Source organism: Triticum urartu, chromosome 2 (genome assembly GCF_003073215.2).
Source record: "Triticum urartu cultivar G1812 chromosome 2, Tu2.1, whole genome shotgun sequence".
Taxonomy (NCBI): domain Eukaryota; kingdom Viridiplantae; phylum Streptophyta; class Magnoliopsida; order Poales; family Poaceae; genus Triticum; species Triticum urartu.
Window position 1 is genome coordinate 109,253,273 of NC_053023.1, and position 23,378 is coordinate 109,276,650.

A 23,378-nucleotide genomic window follows, 5' to 3' on the forward strand; every position below is an offset into this window, starting at 1 on the left:
ATATTAAAAGAGTAATGTTCAGAAAAGGGGTAATCATAATCATGACAAGTTTTGTAAATATAATCATCACTACTTTTTATAGCATAAATATGATCACAATAATCATCATAGGTAGCAACTTTGTTCTCATCATAACGGATTGAAACCTCTTCCAAGATAGTGGAATCATTCCTAAATAAAGTCATGACCTCTCCAAATCCACTTTCATAATTATCACAATAAGATTTAACATCCTCCAAAATTGTGGGATTACTACTTCCTAAAGTTGACACTCTTCCAAACCCACTTTCATCAATATAATCATCATAAGTAGGAGGCATGCTATCATCATAACAAATTTGCATATCAAAACTTGGGAGGATAAAAATATCATCTTCATCAAACGTAGCATCCCCAAGATTGGGACAGACATTAATTGCAGCAAATATATTCTCAAACATGTCATTCTCATCAAACATAGCATCCCCAATCTTGGACCTTTTCATATTATAAGCATAATCACTCTAATCATTAATAGTATGGATAGCACCGATAGTATAGCAATTATCATCATCACAATCAGTAGTAGGAGCAAAATCATTTGGGAGCGATACCTTTCTACCTTTGCTTCTCCGTCTTTTCTTTTTATTCTTCACATCATGTGTGGGTTTAACCCTCTTTTTTGAGCTCCTTATTAATGAGATTGGTTGAATAGAAGGCTCCTCCTCATTACCAGATTCATCATAAGAAATAATAGGAGGATATTGGGAAGCCTCTTCCCTTTCATTAGTATTCTCTTCATCCTCTATTTGTTTTATTTTCTTTATATACTTGGCAATATAAGGATTTTCAATGCAATTCACCACACAATACATATAAATTTCCTCTAGATCAAAATTAAGAACTCTATCAAGGGCAAATTCTGGAATAACCTTAGATATATGTTTCGTTTCTTCATAACCCAAGAGAAAACTAAGTTCATTATGATGTGCAAGGGAAATCAAGTCATCACAACTTTTGGACACGATACGATCATGAAACAATTTGCATTTGGTACTGAAATGATCATGTTCATTGCAAAGTTCACAAGTACGACTAAGAAAGTTTAAATTTTCAGCACAAACATCTAGCCTTTCTTGCAACCATTTAGTTTCCAAATACGTATGCCTCTTGCAGATTCTATCTTCCCTGTTTGGTATGTACTTGCAAACTCTATGCACTACACAAAAATCGGTATGCTTATAAGAGATATTTTCATCATGACTAGTGCAATCTTCATTAGTACTACGGATATTCAAAGAGTTCATACTAATAACATTGCAATCATGCTTATCATTCAAAGATTTAGTGCCAAACATTTTATAGACTTCTTCTTCTAGCACTTGAGCACAATTTTCCTTTCCATCATTCTCACGAAAGATATTAAAAAGATGAAGCATGTGAGGCAAACTCAATTCCATTTTTTGTAGTTTTCTTTTATAAACTAAACTGGTGCTAAAACAAGAAACAAAAAGATTCGACTGCAAGATCTAAAGATATAACTTCAAGTGCTAACCTCCCCGGCAACGGCGCCAGAAAAGATCTTGATGTCTACTACACAACCTTCTTGTAGATGTTGTTGGGCCTCCAAATGTAGAGGTTTGTAGGACATTAGAAAATTTCCCTCAAGTGGATGACCTAAGGATTATCAATCCGTGGGAGGCCTAGGATGAAGATGGTCTCTCTCAAGTAACCCTGCAACCAAATAACAAAGAGTCTCTTGTGTCCCCAACACACCCAATACAATGGTAAATTGTATAGCTGCACTAGTTCGGTGAAGAGATGGTGATACAAGTGCAATATGGATGGTAGATAAAGGTTTTTGTAATCTGAAAATATAAAAACAGCAAGGTAGGAAGTGGTAAAAGTGAGCACAAACGGTATCGCAATGCTAGGAAACAAGGCCAATGGTTCATACTTTCACTAGTGCAAGTTCTCTCAACAATAATAACATAATTGGATCATATAACTATCCCTCAACATGCAACAAAGTGTCACTCCAAAGTCACTAATAGCAGAGAACAAACGAAGAGATTATGGTAGCCTATGAAACCACCTCAAAGTTATCATTTCTGATCGATCTATTCAAGAGTCCGTAGTAAAATAACATGAAGCTATTCTTTCCGTTCAATCTATGATAGAGTTCGTACTAGAATAACACCTTAAGACACAAATCAACCAAAACCCTAATGTCACCTAGATACTCCAATGTCACCTAGAGTATCCGTGGGTATGATTATACGATATGCATCGCACAATATCAGATTCATCTATTCAACCAACACAAAGAACTTCAAAGAGTGCCCCAAAGTTTCTACCAGAGAGTCAAGACGAAAACGTGTGCCAACGCCTATGCATAAGTTCACGAGCAGAACCCGCAAGTTGATCACCAAAACATACATCAAGTGGATCACGTGATATCCCATTGTCACCACAGATAAGCACATGCAAGACATACATCAAGTGTTCTCAAATCCTTAAAGACTCAATCCGATAATATAACTTCAAAGGGAAAACTCAATTCATCACAAGAGAGTAGAGGGGGAGAAACATCATAATATCCAACTATAATAGCAAAGCTCGTGATACATCAAGATCATACCACCTCAAGAACACGAGAGAGAGAGAGAGATCAAACACATAGCTACTGGTACATACCCTCTGTCCCGAGGGTGGACTACTCCCTCCTCGTCATGGAGAGCGTCGGGATGATGAAGATGGCCACCGGAGAGGGATTCCCCCTCCCGCAGGGTGCCGGAATGGGTCTAGATTGGTTTTCGGTGACTACGGAGGCTTCTGGCGGCGGAACTCCCGATCTATTCTGCTCTCTGATGTTTTTAGCGTATATGGATATATATAAGCAAAATAAGTCGGTCAGGGGAGCCACGAGGGGCCCACGAGGGAGAAGCGCGCCTCCCTGCCTCATGGCCACCTCGAAGCTTCCTTGACTTCAACTCCAAGTCTCCTAGATCACGTTCGTTCCAAAGGTTTCATTCCGTTTGGACTCTGTTTGATATTCCTTTTCTGCGAAACACTGAAAAAAGGGAAAAAACTGAAACTGGCACTGGGCTCTGGGTTAATATGTTAGTCCCAAAAATAATATAGAAGTGCATAATAAAGCCCATAAACATCCAAAATAGATAATATAATAGCATGGCACAATCAAAAATTATAGATACGTTGGAGACGTATCATATACAGACAAGAAGAGGTGATCCATCGGAATAAGTTGCCAGGCGCCACTGAGTATATGGGTCCTGCTCGTGAATAAAATTTTCAAGTATAGGTGGTGGAATGTTCATAGGACCTTGGAAACACAAGAAGATTAATTAGTAAAGGGAAACTAGCTAACCCGCATGCATGTGGATGAAACAATTATAATTACTATGGAAGACAAACGTACCAAAATCATGAGGATTCCATGCAAAAACAGTGCCACGAGTGGTGGCAGCAAACACAAGACCCTCGTATTGAATTGCATCACAATACTCATCCATGTATAGAAACTGATTTTTGAGCAATATCCATCGAGTCGAACCATGAAGGACGCCAACAAGCTTGTCGAAGATAGCGACAACATAAGCATTCCTATAACCCCAAGAGCGGTTGGGAACTCGACAAATTGATGTCTTCCATACACGATAGTCAGCATGACCGTATTTGAACTCACGTAGAATACCGGTGTACTCAACTTCTAGGCAGTTGTCTGAGATTTTTCAAAGTGGAACCCGGTGACGAATGTACACATTCACAAGTTCCCACTCGCATTTGTACCCAATATAAACAACCCAATCTCCATTTGCGCCTGCCCAAGCCTTGCCCTCAAGCGATGGCATCTTAACATCATACGTATCATTATCAAGCGGCATAAACTTACACAAGGTGAGGCTTCCCTCATCCCCGCGCCAGTCAGCAGGGTCACGGCGAAGAATATAAGGGAGATCAAACTGCTCCTGAACACTTGGGTTCCTTGTAATGATGTTATTAGTTGAGTCGAGAATGGTCTTGAACGAACCTGCCATGCTAGCCGAGGTGATGACGTCGCACCGATCAATGAGTTCCTCCACCGTGTCATCATTCAAATCAGAGCAAGAATAACGGGGTCATTTCCGACTTGTTCCCTCCATGGAGAAGATGATCAAACAATGGCAGAAGGAAGGGTGGAGGCAAATGGAGGAGGGAGGAAGACACTACAAAAAATACACTTCCGTGATGATACGTGTTTGTCATAGTAGGTCACGTTTTCTTTCATGCATGTACATCCATGACAATTTTATGATAGAATCAAGATAGTCATACATGTGTTGTCGTAGAAGTGTTCCATGACATTACCAAAATTATCATCATGGAAGTGTCCACTTCCATGACGATAAATCGCGCGTCACAGAAGTGCTTTCGTCAAACAGCCCCGACCAATGGCCGACACATGGCATCCACCGTAACAGAATGCCGTTAAGCTATTGGGTCCGGTTTTGGATCCGATAACCCGTTAACAGCCCCGACCAATGGGGATTTTCCATGTGTAAAATCATCATTGGCTGGAGGGAACACGTGTCGGCTCGCCGTTGGGACAGATGTCATCCACTCATTGGACCCAAAGCGCCTATGATACGTCGACACGTGGCACGGACCAACAGAGGCCCGTTCCTACGAGAAGGCCGGCCCGTTTGACTTGGTCAAAAGGTGGCGGGCCGGCCCACGGCAAGGCTGTTAACGGCATGTTTGCATATAGCCCATTTACAGCCCGCTAACCCAGGGCCCATTTACGGCCTATCCGAATTAGGCCTAGTAGCGTCATCTGGGCCGTCCAATATTATTCCAGCCCGTTTTAACTTCCGGCCCATATGAGGCCCTTAGTAACCCTCGACCCATTAATGCCGTGGTAAAACTGGCCCGTAATGAACAGTGTATCACTTTATACCCATTCACGGCCCATTATTCCATTGGGCCGTTTCCAGCCCATGTTATCTTTCGGCCTTCTCAGGGCCCATTAATTCTTGGGCTCATTTCCAACATTCGTTTGCTTTCGGCCCGTTACCGTCATTTTTTTCTTGTGGGCCAAATTCATCCCGTGGTTACAGTCGGCCCGTTTATGGCCCGTTAATACGTTGGGCCGTTTTCATAGCGTCATCAAATACTGCCGATTAACAACGACCCGTTATGGTCGGCCCATGAACGGACAATTTCAACTCTAGCCCATTTACGGCCATAATGTGGTCTGTTATTGGCCCATGTTTGGCCAATCGATCATACGACCCGTAGAAGGCCCATTGATGATACGACCCGTAGAAGGCCCATTGATGATACGGCCCATAGAAGGCCCATTGTGTCAACAGCCCGTATAAGGCCCGTGGTTTCTACGCCCAGTAGAAGGCCCATTGTTTCTACGGCCCTTAGAAGGCCCATTGTTTCTACGACCCGTTGGAGCCCCATGTTAACTACAGTAAATATGTAGCCCATGGTTAATGTGGCCTAGTTTTAAAAAATAGGTTATTGCGGCCAATAGCATACCGCGGAAAAAGAACTGCACTGACTACAAGAAAACAAATAAACAAGACAATAAGGAAATAAATAGGCAAGCAACTTACACTAGATCACGGCTATTACACATATTACATCCACTAGGCATCAAAGTTCGCCACCAGTGCAAATATAGGGAACAAAGAAGCATATAAACGTCGCAACAAAACAAGTCCAGAACTGAAACCACTTCAGAAGAGCTCAAGAAACAATATCCTGGGTATCCATAATGCTGGCAAGATGCTTAGCAAACTTATTAACTTTCTATTTTTTGGCGATTAAATCCTCCAGCACTTGCTGTTGCACCAGAAAGTATGCAGCTGAATTCTGTAGGGACTTCCTCAGTCCTTCGGCTTCCTGTCGCATAACATCTGATCGATGTCTTTCAACTTGAAGTTGAGACTCAAGAAGCCGAACTGATTCAGGCAGCGAGTTCGAAGAGTTGGTGCCAGCAGTAGTAGCCAGTAACTCAAACACTACATCAAGACATGACTTTGGGGTTGTCTCAGTGTCTTCAATATAATTTTTATCAGCTTTCTTGGAGACCAACAAGGATGTCTCACTATCTTGAACCTTATCTGCATTACTTCCTGTACCATTGCATAATGGGGTACTCTTCTCCAATATTTTATCTGCATTCTAAAAGAGAAACAAACAAACACATCACAGGTTTACAATGTAGTATATGAAACTCATTTTGGTAAACCAGTTCAGTAGTAAGGTGGACAAGATAACAGCATGAAACAAACATATATCTATGTAGTACGGTCACTGTATGGTCTATATTATTCTAGTTTATGTTGCCAAATCAAGATAGATACTGTTCGAATCATATCTATTTAAGACAAAGCAGCTTAGACAGAATATAAGTGTGGAAACTACACAACAATAACAACACTTGTAAGGTGCATGGCATGAGAATATAACTGTTTATTCAATTGAAACTAAAATCAACATAGAGCAAGTTACAACAGCAAACACGTTAAAGAAACAGGTTTAAAACATACCTGTTACTCCATTGGAGTTTCAGTTGCATCCTTCAAATTTGAAATTAGTTGGTATGAGTAAATACAGTGATGCAAGAGCAAAGTAGTATGAACCATAGCTACGGAACCTGACCTGAGAACAATTCTTCTTCTGCTTTAAGCATTGACTTGGGGTTCGGAGTGGTGGTCCTCGTGCTTTGGGCACTGCAGTTGCCTTACTAATTGCTCGTGTTTGGGTGCTCTGTGGTGGAGACGGTGCCGTGTCAATGGGAACTGGGTTACTATCTGTCGGGGTTGGGGTTAGAAGGGGTGTAGCTGGTTCTCTGTCCAACTGGGTAGGGGTACAATCTGCGTGAGTCTGGGTTATGTGTGGTGGGGATGGTTCTTGGGCAAGTACAACCGTTGTTCTATCTCCATCGACAGGTAGCACGATCTTTTCTGAAGACGTGTTTTTACTCCCACAGATACTGCCATCACCCCCTCCAATTGAAATGGTTGATAAACAAGAAAAGTAATTGAATGTACAGACATTGTAAGATAGACGGGTGCAATGGATAGTAGGGAAGAAAACAGGGCATGAAATAATTCACATTTATGTTTTATAACCAAACAGAATAGTAGGACATAATTTCACATATATGATGGCTAATTAAACAGGATAGCATGACACAATTTCACATGTATGATGGCTAACTAAACAGGATAGAATGACATACTTCAAAATATGATGACTATGTAAACAGGATGACATGATATAACTATACGATGTGTTTATTAAAGTGGTTGGCATGCCATAAATCCATGTCGTCGATGGAAACATGATGGCATGATATAATTCACTGATAGAATGACATAATTCAAAATATGATGACTATGTGAAGTGTGAACAAGATGAGATGATATAACCATATGATGTCTTTAGAAAATGGGTTGGCATGCCATAATTCAGATACATGCTGTCTATGTAAACATCATGGCATGATATAATTCAAATATATGATTTATATATGAAGGAAGTGAACAGAGGGAAATCACATATATGATGTGTCAACTAAGGAGATGGCATTCAATATCGTGTATATGGTGTAAAAACTAAGCATTGCAATACAACATATGCATGATATGAGTAATATAACCCTGCCAAGTTTGAGCATACACCTCAGGGGGATAATAGGACTGGTCATCTGCCTCTGTCCTCCTCTGAAGAGCTATCTGTAACCAGCAAGATATCTGCTTCACTAGGTAGCATTGTCTGCTCTGAAGACCTTGTTTTCACTCCAGATTTCTCCATCACCAATTCAAATGGCTGATGCACAGGAAGAGCAGTTGAATATACAAACATTGTCGACAAAAGCAATGAGAAATAAAAAAAGGAGGGCATGATATAATTCACATATATGACGCTTGGCTAAAAAGCATGGCATTGCATAATTCACATATATAATGCCTTGCAACAAAATAGCATTGCATAATTCACATATATAATGTCTTGCAACAAGATGGCATTGCATAATTCACATATATGGTAATTAGACACTAAACAGGTGGCATTCACACAAAGCATGTCTAAACTAAGCAAATGACATAGCAATACAAGATACCATAAGCACGATATGAGCAACATAACCCTGCCAAGTTAGAGCATGCACCTCTGTAACATCCCAAAATTCTAAATTTTGGAATGTTATAATAAATAGATAGGTTGATTGTTTGTTTGATTGTTGTGTGATTGATTGAGTGAAATTCGAAACTTTTTGAAAGTTAAATGAGAGGGAATAAAAGGACTTCCCCAAACTTTCAACTTTTCTTCTGATCCCCGTGAATTCAAAAAAATTTCATCACAAAACCCTGGAGAGAAGATGACATGACTTCTTCCATTTATTTAAATGACAAGGGGTGTTGAAAATATTTGAATTTCATTTGAGAATATTTCCAATTCTGAAACTTTATGCAACTCAATGATTTTCATGAGAAGATAAAATGACTTCTTCAAATTATATGAAATATGAGTTGGGAGTTTCAAAGAAACTCAAATTCAAAATCCATTGAAATTATTTTTCAATTTGGGTTATTTGAGTTTTATTCAAATTATTTTTCTCCAAAAACAAAATACATGGAAAATAGGGTAACATGATTCCCTACAATAGAAAATTGGAGAAAAATTATTTTGAAATCATTTTGGTATTTTTAAAATGATTTTTGTTGGATTTTAATAGACCAGTAGCACTCTTTGATTTATCTGAATTTGTGTGGATTTTATTTGAATTTATAAAAATGTTCACATTGTAGAAAATCTTTTTCTGAAATTTTTGATATATTATATGCCTATATAATATTTTTAGTTATTTCGTTTTATTATTTTAATTGTCTGAAAAATGTTTATTTAAAAAAGAAAAAAAAACTTCTAGACCGACCGGGCCGGCCCAGCTAGCCAGCCGGCCCACGCGCCCGCACCGCCGCCTTTGACTCCGGGAGGAGTTCGCCGCCCGCACGCCTCCCGAGTCCGCCGCCGTGTTGCCTTGCTCGCCGTGCCCGCCCCGGCCTCCTGTGCCCCCTCCCGCACGCCACCGCGCCGTCCTCCTCCATAAATAGCCGGCCCCTCGAGCCCCGCGACGCCTTGAGCCGCCGCCGCCCTCGCATCTCGCGTCGCCGCCACAGATTCCGCCGCCGCCGCTAGAAAGCCGCGCCGCCTTGCCGCGCCTCGCCGCTGCCTCCTCCGCCCTGCGTAGCCACCGCCTGCGCCGCTAGCTACTGCCGCCGTCGTCGCCCGACGCCGCCGTTGCTGCAGTCGCCAGAGCTCGCCTCCGCCGCCGATGACCTGCCAGCCAATCCGCCCAAACCGGCCAAACCGGTATAAAACCGTCCTGGTCCGGTTTAATTTTTTTCTTTTAGGTTTACTTCGGTTTTCGTTTAACAAAACCAGTTTAGTTTTTTTTAGTTAGATCTATTTAGAGAACATCCTCTATTTAGAACTAGATTAGCGAACGTTCGTTATTTAGCCTTTTCTTTTTCTGTTAATTTTAGTCAGGGACCTATTTGTAATTAGTTTCCCTACAATTTAGTCCATGTACTTCAATCGATCATAACTTTTTACTCGTTAGTCCAAATCCAACGAAACCAACGCTCACGTCTTCGTTATGCTCTCCTCTATCCAGCAATCCAACTCAAACATGTTTTTGAGAAGTTTAAAATTTGAATTAGATCAGATTTGGATTCAAACTTCATTTGATCATAACTTGATTATCGTAACTCCGTTTGAGTTGTTTCTTTTTGCAAATCGAAGCTCTTGACTTAAACATTCTAATAAGGCCAAATTCACATAGTTTTGGTACTGTTAGAAATGGTTTTATGTTGCAAGAGCTATTTGCTTGGTTTTGATGTTTTCCGAATCGACTTCTTCGATCTTTCTGGTCTTTTGAGTGATCGCTTATGTGTGGTTACTATTGCTTGCTTACGATAGATTGACCGGAGTGTGACGAGTAGAACCATCAAGAGTTTTGAGTGCGAATCATCTTCATCAACATTGCAGGCAAGTAACACTTTGATCATACCTCTTTTACTTCCCAGTTTTATTGCATTAGATCAGTCCTCACACGTTGCATGATTAGGATCTAATTAAATTGTGGGATGGGAAGTAGTTGAGGTAGTACCTATTACCTGTTTATTATCAAACCCTTGGGAGTTACTTCTACGTTTGCTTATTATACCATGCTATGCTAGTAGACGTGGATTGGGTGAGTGATATCCATGATAGATGTGAGTTTGATTAATTAATGGCTCATCTAAGGTGGCAACTTAAACACACATCTGGGTGGATTGGGGCACCTGGGTATTCCTGGACTTGCCTGTTTTCTTTTGGAGCGCCACCCAGGCTCAAAGGGATCATGAGACTATTCATACTAGAAACTTCCATGTGCATCCACAAGCCATTATGGGCTCTGGCATAGTTGATTAAGTCATGCGAACTCTTACAGGGTAGACTAGCAGATGTAGGGGAAAATAGGTGTACCGGTCTATCCATCATAAGGTGCTAGTGCTTCTGAAAGACTGTGTCTCGGTCATCCGTTTCTCAAACACCATGTAGTGCGAGAAATCCAATGGAGGCGATCGATTCTTGTGGGGAAAAGTGCGCAAACCTCTGCAGAGTGTAATAAACTAATCATGGTTAGCCGTGTCCCCGGTTATGGACATCTTGAGTATCTAGTACCTCGATTATCATGTAAATCTCATCATGTTACCTTAAATTAAGTTTGTTGGGTTTAATGATGTTACTTAATTGGGATTGAGAATGCTTTCAACCATTCTCAATGTTTAACAACCACCATGATAGTTAAATAAATTTATTCCTTTGCAGTAAGGAAAAATTGGATTTTCGCAAAAACCTTATAACCCTAGAGCCTTTCCACCAGCCAAATATGCATGTAGTGATAGCCTTTATTCATCATTATCCTCTGGTGTGAATTTGCCAGTACATTCAATGTACTGACCCTCTGTGGCTGCAACGTCTCATGTTGCAGGATTTCTTACGACGAGTAAGTGATACGTTAGGGGTACGATTTCTACACTCAACTTTGCCGTTGGTGTTGATGGGAATCCACAACCTTGTTACTTCCGCTATTTTTGATTGAGGTAATAGTATTTACGTTACTTTTACATGTGATTTACCTCTATTATAAATCCTCGAGTACTGTGTGTGTCAGCATACCGATCCAGGGATGACACTTAAGCACAAAGACTTGATCCATTGGGGTCGGGTCGCTCCATTCGGGTCGGATCCTCGAGTACTATGTTGACTGTAGGACGTGACCCTAGAAACTGGCAAGCCCATAGCAAAGATTTTTCTCTACAACTTTCCCTTTCAAAAAGATCTTTAACCTCTCTTCTCTTCTGAGCTTATTCAAAAATTCCCTTTAGTGAGACCATACCCTTTTTCCCTTTTGACCACTCAAAGATTCGACGGATGAGACCACCCCAAGAAGTACAAGATATTGGACAACTAAGACCACTTCTGAATGAAAAGTATTTTCCGCACATCTGAATAATGGAAACTACAACGGTTGAAGACCGAAGACAAGTAGAATTTGAAGGCTCTGAAGAATTCCCAGATTTGTATGACCTACGAAGGCTACCCTTATGGAACTTGGCAGACTATGGAAGTTGTCAATACCCGAGATCCAGGTGTATCGGAGAAAGACTGAAACAAGGAGCATGAGAACTCGAAGATTTGTCAAAGAAAACCCTAAGGCTGGAGATATCAACTATGGAATGATAGCTCATGGAAATGACAAGAGCAGAAACATGACTATCGATGGTATTATCGCCCGCTGATGCTATTGTCACTGTGCTGAGTTAAGGATGCATTTCTTCAGAATGGATTTGATGGAAGAAGGCTGATGGAGCACCTATTAGTAAGATGAAGTTTTAACCTTAGCCGGTGTATCACCAGGATCTGGAGTAGTACATCAAAAAGTTTAAGGTGGAGCTCCATGAAGCCGTATTAGACAAGGAAGCATTTCGTGAAGAACTCAGGAACCAAAAGCTGAAAGTAGCCAAGCTAGAGGAGCTACAACCTCGAGATACCAGAGATTTGTCAGGAACTGAAGGACAGTATGACCATGGTTCATGTGAAGGATGTTGAAACCAGAAGTTTGGATCGCAACTCCAGAATATTAAAGGACGTCACGAGAGATTTCGCGTCAACAGAGTTGATCTGGCAAAAGAACTTGAGAAAGACAAGCATGATCGGAAGAAGCCATTGGAGGCATGAACAAGGCTTGAAGAGTTAGACAGCCTTGAAGATTTATTGACCTTTAGAAGACCAAACCCCAGTTATATCCCTACGTTAGATGCGACGATTGTGAGCCGTCATTTGTTTGATGTTTTTTTTCGACAGCCACAATAAAAATCTGTCTTTTTAAAACTATTGTTTGTATTGTGTGTATCCCTCTCTATCTCTCTTATCTCACCCCAAACCCATGGACCCAATAGAGGACGAATGGAGATGAACTCATGTTTTCCTGGACCGATAAGTCAATTGGAGACGGACCGATGGATTCAGAACATGTAGGATCATATAAAGAATAACCCTATAGTTGGAAAGGATATGATCCAGCATGCTCTTCGGTGCTTTAAAAGAGGTGTTGCTACTTGGTGGAGGATGTACCAAACCATCAATGGATGGCGAGGAGTAACCACTTGGAAAGAATTTAAATTGACTTTGCCAAAGTCTCGGTTTGTGTCCCAGAAGTTGAAGCCTTATGGAAAGGATATGAAGAAACCTTGTGCATGCAAGATTTGTGGAGAAATAGGACACACCCATAAAGAACACAAGGATGAATGTCCTAATTGTGAAGGAAGTCACCCAGTTGAAGAATGCCCAATTAGGCAGATTACTTGTTTCTTGTGTGAAGGGACTACCCACTATCCTACTCAGTGTCACATTTACCCCATGGTACAACGAACCATCCAGCAGAAGAAAGAAGTAATGAAAGGAGCCCTCATGGAAATTTTAGAAGAAGCTGTGATGAAGGAAGATGTGGAGGGCACACCTAAAGAGGACCCGAGTACACCCTGCACTAAGTCTTTCTATTCATGTGGAGAAGAAGGACACATCTCCCAAAATTGTTTGAATGGGGATCTAGTAGAATTCCAGACAGAGGAAGTAGAGTATGACCCACAGGAAATAGAAGCCCTAATTGGAATGGAAAAGTCCAGAAAGAGAAGCAGAGTGGATTCCAGCAAGGATCTGAGTCATATCACATGTTATAGGTGCAAGGAGTCAGGGCACTACCTCAACAGTTGCCCAAAAAGGAAACCTCGATACTTGCCAGAAGTAATATGTTTTAGTTGTAATGGAGCAGGGCACTTTGCCAGAGAATGCCCCAAGCAGAAGGAGGCTTGTGCTAAATAGTTGAGTTTGCAACAAAAGAAATGGAGTAGTAGAAGTGAGAACATTTTCTTTTACATTGAGGTGTTGAGTTGAGATATGTAATGGAAAAGCGAGAGATTGTAATCACTTGAGAATGAATAAAGTTAGCATCGTTGGTACTGATATGGACTTTATGAGTTGTTACTCTATGAAGAAGGATTTTGACCATTTTTGAGGATAAGAGAAATATGGTCTATGGAAGATTTGTGCATTTTTAAGGGTGGTAGTACCCTGTAAGAACCCTTGACCCCTGGGAAAGATAAGGATACTCCACTAAGTGGATTTCAGACAAAATGAATACGAGTTTTGTCTCGATATGTGTGATACCCCAAGAGTATGCGGGATGAAGTTTGAGACCGTCAGTTGTTTGGACCAAATGTGATTAAGGAGTTAGACGAGAATGTTAAGTTGATTCGAGATAGACTGAAGGTAGCTTAGTCCAGGCAGAGGAGATATGCAGACTCAAAAACTCAAGGAGGTAGTCTATGAGATTGGAGACAGAGCATGTCTTTGTCCCCTCTGCGAGGAGTTAAACGAATTGGATTTAAGGGAAAGTTAGCCCCGATATTTGTAGGACCATACCGAGTTTTGAAGCGTATGGGAGAAGTGGCCAACAAGTTGAAGTCACCCGAAGGACTATCAGGAGTTCATGATGTGTTTCACGTTTCCCAGTTGAAGAAGTGCCATGCAGAGATGGCCAATATTCCCCTACAAGGACGCTTGACCCTGGAAAGGATAATGATGTTCCACGAAGTGGAATATGGACTTCATAAGTATACGTTTTTATCTCGGTATGAGGGATATCCCACGAGGATGAAGAGATAAATTACTATTGGATATAAAGGAGGTATGATGTTGGAAATATGATCAATGGAAATTCCATGATGAGTCTGAGTAAACATGTCCTAGTTTGGTGCCAATAGAAGGAAGGAAGACAGTACAATTGGATGGACTTAAGAATACTAGGAAGTTGGAAGTTGGAATAATGATCGGTTGCCCGATGATAAGTTCAAGGACTACAAGTGATGAGATGGGCCATAACCAATAGACCCCAGGACCTGCCAAGAAGCAAGCACATCATTGCTGAAGGAAGAACCCTGGAGGAAGATACGACGTTTATCGGCAGATGGTTTTATAGGAGTAACGCTAAACCTAAGAGTTGTGAAGGAATGATAGATGTTTGTTTGGCTTGCAGAATCAATGGATTATTCCGAACGCAGTTCGTGGACAAGAGAAATTCTGCAATGCTTGTGAGGATGACCGACTGTTAGTATGCGAGATTCGCTAAACTGTATACATGGTAATGATTTGGGTGCGGGATGGATTGATCACCATACCGACTTACTCTTATTATTCGCCTTCCTATATGGGATGGTAAATCTGAGTGACTTACCTATAGTAGAGAGACGGCGATATTAAACCTTGTTTAAGCCTTAGAATGGTATAGGTATTTTTTCCCTTGTACAAGGCAGCTTTGCCAACCGTAGGTTATACGGTGAGGATCAACCCAGACCCATTTCCTGTAGGAGAAACCATAAATGGTTGACCAACATGAGATGTCGATAGTTGTTTAGTTTTGGCGCTAGACCCGTCAGCTAAGAAGACCCAGTCTCGGAATAACCTTACCAAGAGGAAAGGAGAGAAGAATAGAGGAAAAGGTTATGCCACTACCGGAAGAGCTCAGAGAAGGAATTTTCTCGAGGATCTGAGAAGAACGACACTGTCAAGAATAAGGATGGAGTATATGAGTTTTGATGGAACCGTAACCATGCTTCTAAGGGTGGTAGCACCCCAGACCCCGTGTGATGATCGATGGATATTGAGGAGACCCCCAAACCCTAACCTATTTCTTGCTAGCCTCTCCGAATCTTGAGGATGAGATTCATTTTAAGGGTGGTAGGTTTGTAACATCCCAAAATTCTAAATTTTGGAATGTTATAATAAATAGATAGGTTGATTGTTTGTTTGATTGTTGTGTGATTAATTGAGTGAAATTCGAAACTTTTTGAAAGTTAAATGAGAGGGAATAAAAGGACTTCCCCAAACTTTCAACTTTTCTTCTGAACCCCGTGAATTCAAAATTTTTTCATCACAAAACCCTGGAGAGAAGATGACATGACTTCTTCCATTTATTTAAATGACAAGGGGTGTTGAAAATATTTGAATTTCATCTGAGAATATTTCCAATTCTGAAACTTTATGCAACTCAATGATTTTCATGAGAGAAGATAAAATGACTTCTTCAAATTATATGAAATATGAGTTGGGAGTTTCAAAGAAACTCAAATTCAAAATCCATTGAAATTATTTTTGAATTTGGATTATTTGAGTTTTATTCAAATTATTTTTCTCCAAAAACAAAATACATGGAAAATAGGGTAACATGATTCCCTACAATAGAAAATTGGAGAAAAATTAATTTGAAATCATTTTGGTATTTTTAAAATGATTTTTGTTGGATTTTAATAGACCAGTAGCACTCTTTGATTTATCTGAATTTGTGTGGATTTTATTTGAATTTATAAAAATGTTCACGTCGTAGAAAATCTTTTTCTCAAAATTTTGATATATTATATGCCTATATAATATTTTTAGTTATTTCATTTTATTATTTTAATTGTCTGAAAAATGTTTATTTAAAAAAAACTTCTAGACCGACTGGGCCGGCCCAACCAGCTAGCCAGCCGGCCCACGCGCCCGCACCGCCGCCTCTGACTCCGGGAGGAGTTCGCCGCCGGCACGCCTCCCGAGTCCGCCGCCGCGCCGCCTTGCTCGCCGTGCCCGCCCCGGCCTCCTCTGCCCCCTCCCGCACGCCACCGCGCCGTCCTCCTCCATAAATAGCCGGCCCCTCGATCCCCGCGATGCCTTGAGCCGCCGCCGCCCTCGCATCTCGCGTCGCCGCTGCTCCAACGCCGCGCCGCCTTGCCGCGCCTCGACGCTGCCTCCTCCGCCCTGCGTAGCCACTGCCTGCGCCGCTAGCTGCTGCCGCCGTCGTCACCCGATGCCGCCATCGCTGAAGTCGCCGGAGCTCGCCTCCGCCACTGTAACCGCTGCCGCCGATGACCCGCCGGCCAATCCGCCCGAACCGGCCAAACCGATATAAAACTGTCCTGTTCCGGTTTAATTTTTTTTTCTTTTAGGTTTACTTCGGCTTTCGTTTAAAAAACGGTTTAGTTTTTTTAGTTAGATCTATTTAGAGAACATCCTCTGTTTAGAACTAGATTAGCGAACGTTCATTATTTAGCCTTTTCTTTTTCTGTTAATTTTAGTCAGGGACCTATTCATAATTAGTTTCCCTACAATTTAGTCCCTATACTTCAATCGATCATAACTTTTTACTCGTTAGTCCAAATCCAACAAAACCAACGCTCACGTCTTCGTTATGATCTCCTCTATCCAGTAATCCAACTCAAACATGTTTTTGAAAAGTTTAAAATTTGAATTAGATCAGTTTTGAATTCAAACTTCATTTGATCATAACTTGATTTTTGTAACTCCGTTTGAGTTGTTTCTTTTTGCAAATCGAAGCTCTTGACTTAAACATTCTAATAAGGCCAAATTCACATAGTTTTGGTACTGTTAGAAATTGTTTTATGTTGCAAGAGCTATTTGCTTGGTTTTGATGTTTTCTGAATCGACTTCTTCGATCTTTCTGGTCTTTTGAGTGATTGCTTATGTGTGGTTACTATTGCTTGCTTACAATAGATTGACCGGAGTGTGACGAGTACAACCATCAAGAGTTTTGAGTGCGAATCATCTTCATCAACATTGCAGGCAAGTAACACTTTGATCATACCTCTTTTACTATGCAGTTTTATTGCATTAGATCAATCCTCACACGTTGCATGATTAGGATCTAATTAAATTGTGGGATGGGAAGTAGTTGAGGTAGTACCTATTACCTGTTTATTATCAAACCCTTGGGAGTTACTTCTACGTTTGCTTATTATACCATGCTATGCTAGTAGACGTGGATTGGGTGAGTTATATCCATGACAGATGTGAGTTTGATTAATTAATGATTTATCTAAGGGGCAACTTAAACACACATCTGGGTGGATTGGGGCACCTGGGTATTCCAGGACTTGCCTGTTTTCTTTTGGACCGCCACCCAGGCTCAAAGGGATCATGAGACTATTCATACTAGAAACTTTCGTGTGCATCCACAAGCCATTATGGGCTCTGGCATAGTTGATTAAGTCGTGCGAACTCTTACAGGGTAGACTAGCAGATGTAGGGGAAAATAGGTGTACCGGTCTATCCATCGTAAGGTGCTAGTGCTTTTGAAAGACTATGTCTTGGTCATCCGTTTCTCAAACACCATGTAGTGCGAGAAATCCAACGGAGGCGATCGAGTCTTGTGGGGAAAAGTGCGCAAACCTCTGCAGAGTGTAATAAACTAATCATGGTTAGCCGTGTCCCCAGTTATGGACATCTTGAATATCTAGTACCTGGATTATCATGTAAGTCTCTTACTTTAAATTAAGTTTGTTGGGTTTAATGATGTTACTTAATTGGGATTGAGAATGCTGTCAACCATTCTCAATGTTTAACAACCACCATGATAGTTAAATAAATTTATTCCTTTGCAGTAGGGAAAAATTGGCTTTTCGCAAAAACCTTGTAACCCTAGAGCCTTTCCACCAGCCAAATATGCATGTAGTGATAGCCTTTATTCATCATTATCCTCTGGTGTGAATTTGCCAGTACATTCAATGTACTGACCCTCTGTGGCTGCAACGTCTCATGTTGCAGGATTTCTTACGACGAGTAAGTGATACGTTAGGGTTACGATTTCTACACTCAACTTTGCCGTTGGTGTTGATGGGAATCCACAACCTTGTTACTTCCGCTATTTTGGATTGAGGTAATAGTATTTACATTACTTTTACATGTGATTTACCTCTGTTATAAATCCTCGAGTACTATGTGTGTCAGCATACCAATCCAGGGATGACACTTAAGCACAGAGACTTGATCCATTCGGGTCGGGTCTCTACAACCTCGGGGGGAATATGACTGGTCATCTGTCACTGAATCCTCCTCTGAGGCGCTATCTGTAACCAGCAAGACATGCACTTCGTCAAATAGCATTGTCTTCTCTGAAGACCTTGTTTCCACTCCAGATTTTTTCCTTGACCGTGTCGAATGGCTGATGCACAAGAAGAGTAATTGAATGTTCTAAAATTGTTGAGAAATTTAACACGTAATAAAAAAATGATGTCATGATATAATTCAGATATAAAATAACTGGAGAACAAGGGTGGCATTGCAAAATTCACATATAGGATGCCTGGCTAAACAAGATGGCATTGCATGATTCACATATACTATAAAGAAACTAAACAGATGGCGTTGACACAAAGCATGTCTAAACTAAGCAGATGACATCTTTGATGTATACAGTAAGCAATGCAAGGCACCATATGCATGATTTTACCAACATCAGCATGCAAAGTTAGAGAGAAGACCTCATGGGGTAAATAGGAGTGGTCTTCTGCTTCTGAATCCCCCTCATAATAGCTATCTTCCTCTTGATTATGATCCGAAATGGGTGGAGGGGGGCTGCCTTTGCGCCCACCATGGAGCGACGTCTGCATGAAATTTTATTGCCACGCAAGGCTCGTCTCTTTTGCTCTAAATGTTCAATTCCATTGTGTACAATAACTGACATGCATAGGAATAAAACATAGTGAGATTATGTAAGGAGTGCATGCACAAATCCAGAGTGATGGTAGCAAACTGTGGATAGACCTAAAACAAATGATACCAGGCAGATAATAGCTTTAGTTAAAAAATACAGATAATGGCTCCTTTAATGTTTGTTTGCACCCAACATGAAACTCATAGTAGACACCCAAGATTAACCAGATAGTAGACAGATAGTACTGATTGCTACCCCAATATGTACCCCACAACCATTTAGAAACTCAAGTTTCAGCATAAGTTTGGACCTGAGTCGGAGTCTAATAGCTGAACACGACGATAAAGTAGCATGTCATTATATTAAGCAATGCATAACGTAAGCAAACACGGAAGAGTGCAACCTCTCTTGCGGACCCGTGTAGTCCTCAAGGTCATCTGCTTAGTTGATGATGGTAATGCAGTTGTCGTGGCTGCCGGCGGCGGGGAACAAGATCCGAGGCGGCGAAATACAGTCTGGAGAGTGGATCCCTACTGTGGTGAACCCTTCCGTCGTTGGAGCGGCTGAGCTGGGGTGGAACACAGCACCGCAGGAGCAGCACAAACCACACAAGGTTTTCTTTGACATATGTCTGTAACAAAAGTAATCGTGTAAGGGCTTGTTTGAATTTGAGGATTCTAACAATGTAGGGATAGGAAATAGACAGGAATAGGATAGGAATGCACGTGCAAAACACAGAATTTAAAAACATAGGATTTCTGCCAATCTGGGTGTTTGGTTCACAAGAATTGGGAGATCACAGGATGCAAAGAAGCATGGTGAGATTAAGTCAAACTAAAACAAGTGTACAACCTCTTTGGCGAAGCCAAGTCGATCTCAGCGTGATTGGGTTGGCTGGTGAGGATGCTCCGGCTGACTTGGCTATCGGATGAGGAGAGGAAGATCTTAGGCGTATGGAGATGGAGCCTGAGGTACTACTCCGCTGTGATGGAGGGTTTCATCGTTGGAGCAGCTCCGGTGAGTTGTACGATGCCGAGGCTGAAGCAGGACAAGAGAGACAACGTTAACCTGAGTGGAATTCTAATAGCATCTCCAATAGATGATGTAAAATACATAACCACAAAGTGCTAGATGTATACATCAGCCGCTCATCTCTGAACTTAACTGTCAAAACTGAATATAACTGTCGAAACTGAATTTAACTGTCAAAATTGAATTTTGCTATCGAAACTGAATTTGACTGTCGAAACTAAACGCACTAGAGGTGAGGCTACACGTCAGTCGACTGACTTTTTCATCTCTGGTCAGTCGGTTTTGCAGCCGTTGGATACGAAATCAAGAGCCTGCAGTTCATCTTCAACCTCCACACCCCTGAGCCGCCAGCCACCACCGGCCAAACAGCCGCCCCCCGCCGCCCGCGGCGGCGGTGCGCCGCCCCGCCCACCCCGAAAACACTCCCCACTGCCGGTGCGCCGCCGCCCCGGCCATCCCTGTAGGCCCCCCGTGGAGAGCTTTTTCTCCGCCAATCCCCACGCCACCGCCCCACCACCACCGGCGACCACCGCCCCCACCCTGAACCCTAAGATAGATAGTGGGGTACCTCTCCGGCGAGCCCCCCTCCCTGCTGCGGCTGGTTCTTCCTTAACTCCGGTGAGCCCCCCACCCCTTGAAAATCGACTAACCCAAAAGTCGATTCAGTCGACTGAAGTGTAGCTAAATCGGAGCAGCATCGCAAGCAAGAGCAAGAGCGAGAGCAGCAGCGCGAGCAAGAGCAGACCAGGCAGGGACCGAGAGAAAGAGCAGAGCAGCAGCGCGAGCGAGAGCTAAAGCAGCAGCAGCTCCTACTGATGTACACATCGCCGCCGAGGGAGCGACGTCGTGGAGGAAGTGGCCGGTGATGCCTCCGTGGATGGAGCCGCGCCGTGTCGGCTCGGGACCGAGTGCTGGCAGCACCGTGAGATTGAATCAAGAAGAAAATGCGGCGATTAGTGTACAACCTCTTTGGTGGCACCGGTTAGGCCGCAGCTTCATCCGAGGAAACGGTGATGATGATGCTCTTCCGGTGGTGCAGGTGAAGACGGCGGTGTGGGAATGGAGGTGGCGCGAAAGACGAGGGGAACGTTAGGGCAGCTCCTTGGAGATGGATGATGGGGTGGCTGAACCGGCGGGACGACCAGATCGACAACGAATCCTCATCCGGTACAGTGGATGAGGGACGTCGAGGTGTTGTTGTGGACGACGTCGTCGGGGAAGAGGCTCCAGCTGGGTGGCGGACGGAGGAGGGTGTGGGGCTTCGTGGATTTTCCCAGCCTCGGTGTACGAATGGGTGGGCGGATGGGATGGGAGTAGGGAACCATTGCTTAGGGACGCGCTTGTCTGAAATGTGGGGTAAGTTACAAAAGTACCCCCACCGATTTGAGGTGGTTCTTTTGGTTCAGGGGTATCACGGGCATTTCGTGTGTCGGGATTTCACAGGAGGTGGGAGTGTTTGTGCGTGATGTAATTTTGGAATAGCAAGGCGCAGGTTGAGATGGAGGGAGTTGTCGGAGCACAACGAGACAAATATTTATCTTAAATATTTTGGGGTAACAAGGCGCGGGTTGAAGAGGCGGTAGTTTCGCAGCATGATAGACAGAGACGCTAGCTTGACATTTCGGCATAACAAGGCGCGGCTTGAAATTTCGGGAGAATAAGCTTAACGTGTACCCAAAAGAAAAAAAGTCAATTTAGACTAGTATGATATACTACGTACAATGTGTTTAACACGCACAACACACACACACAGACACCATTTAGACTAGTAAGGCACATGTGCATTGCACGCATGAGATTTGGCAACCAAATTATGAATGAATACCACATTATAGCATGTAAGATTTGAGTCATATATGTATGATGTAGATGTTCATTTAATTCTTCTAGTTCATTTCATTAAAAATCATCTAGTTTTTATAAGAAAGCTAATCTATTTTAAGATTCATGGAATTGTGCATTGTAAGGCATAAAGTAAAAAACAAATCATGTAGAAAAACATTTGGGTAACTCTGATACAGAAGATTCTAGAACAAAGAAGAAGTGCTTGTGTTTTGAGGTTTGTGCATTATGCTTAAGTTCAACCATAGAGTCTTCTAGATTGTGCATGTGGCAAAATCTGGTGGAATCTAGATGATATCCAACGGCCAGTAGTGCTCAAATTTGCCGGCTCTGCACCATCAGATTGGCCTCATCCAACGACCATCTTTCAAAGTTAAAGTTATCTGCACACTATATAAAAAATATAAAATATAATATATATATATAGGGGTATAGATATAGATATGTGATGCAAAAGCCACCCATCATCTCCAATTAGAATAGTGTGTCCATGCACGGATGCAATGTGGCCAAACGATGTCTGCCATCGGTATCTCAAATTCAAACCAGTCTAACCTTGTTCAATGTGTATACATTACAACATGCTCGTTCCCAAACCACGTTGCGCAGATCTCCGTTATATTCATGCATGCATGGGTTTCAAACATCGTGATCTCTTATTCAAATATTTGAATTCAACTTTACATTGATTATGACCTCACCTAGTCTTTTACACCCACACATTGGTCTTCTCTTTATAATTGTACCATTAACTTTCTCTCATGCATACATGCACACACACTACCAGTCGGCATTATCCATCGCACACATGCAATCTTTTTCTTCAGGTCGGTCTCCCATGAAGGCACACACACACATCCCCCTCTCCATCATATCGGGCATTCTTTATCTCTCACGTGCATGCGCAACGATCGATGTTCCTCTATGTGTGTGTGTGTATAGCTAGGTCTTTCATAGTTTTCCACATAAACCGATCAATCTATATATCTAGTGAGGTCTCACCCTCTTTCCCACGTCCACATCGATCAATATATACCTCTCTATATAGGATTACATATATAGCTAATACACCCACATTAATTATATATCCAACGCCCCCTCTCATCATCCATGCCTTCCGCTTCATCTCTCAGACGCGCGCACAATGGCGAAGACAGGGGGCAGCAAGGGCCCCGCCCCCCCCCCCTAACATCACTATATATTGAGGCTAATTTGAATGTGATCATTAGACAATTGCTGGTAAAAATGGTTTAAGTTGATGAATTAGCCCTCCTCATAAAGGATTAGCAATGCTTGGCCCCCTAGCTCATGGGACATTTTTCATGGCTCCGCCACTGCGCGCAACAACGCACGTTCTCGCCCCTCTCTCTAAATATTGATCTCGCAGTTGTGCACTCCTTCATAGTCT